At 32.5% G+C, this 661-nt stretch overlaps 1 long non-coding RNA gene across 1 annotated transcript; it reads right to left on the reverse strand.

Annotated features, from left to right (window-relative positions):
* Nucleotides 1-91: 91 nt before the first annotated feature.
* LOC117122849 lies at nucleotides 92-655 on the reverse strand. The gene is made up of 2 exons (XR_004447760.1): nucleotides 245-655; nucleotides 92-165 (listed from the first exon to the last, which is right to left on the reverse strand). It is a non-coding gene; the product is annotated as an uncharacterized LOC117122849 (long non-coding RNA).
* Between the last annotated feature and the right edge of the window lie 6 nt (nucleotides 656-661).

Here is a 661-nt window from a genome sequence, read left to right on the forward strand (position 1 = left end):
GATTTTTTGTTTATTTCGATTAATTTTAGAGGGTGTTAAAACCCCTCAACTCCCTCTGGCTGGGCTCTGACTGCTAGAGAGTATAGTGTTATGTTGCCACCCCTCATCCTCCTCTGGAGCAATTCCATTGCTATTGAACCTGGTTTTTGATAGCATACACAACACCTGCATAAATTGTTAATGGGCTTATTTGACTAGCTGTCTCTTATACACATCTAGATGTGTATAAGAGACAGCACAACACCTGCATAAATTGTTAATGGGCTTATTTGACTAGTTCATTTTGTTGACTACAATTTTTCGTTGAGTATTATTTCCATTTTACTGGTTTGTAAAATAGATATAAAATTAATGTAAACCAGTGTGCGTTAATTAGCATTATTCGCGTGACCAAAACAAACATGGCCAATTGGTTTAGCAATAACTCTGCATTAATATAATTTAGATTAAATTTCAGAAATTAAAAATTTTAACATTTACGCACATGAAGTCAAAAAATAATTATAGGCTAACTGAATTAAAAAACTGGATGAAAACATTTTTTTTTTAAAACCATGATTATGCATGATGTATCATTGGGGTAACTATGTAGCCTTTTTGTTTTGTTGAGTATTTACCAGTTTTCTATTCGAAAGGTCTTCTTCGTTAAGTAGGATATTAC

Source organism: Anneissia japonica, unplaced genomic scaffold, assembly GCF_011630105.1.
Source record: "Anneissia japonica isolate Jap-2015-1 unplaced genomic scaffold, ASM1163010v1 scaffold67666_len597_cov111, whole genome shotgun sequence".
Lineage (NCBI taxonomy): Eukaryota > Metazoa > Echinodermata > Crinoidea > Comatulida > Comatulidae > Anneissia > Anneissia japonica.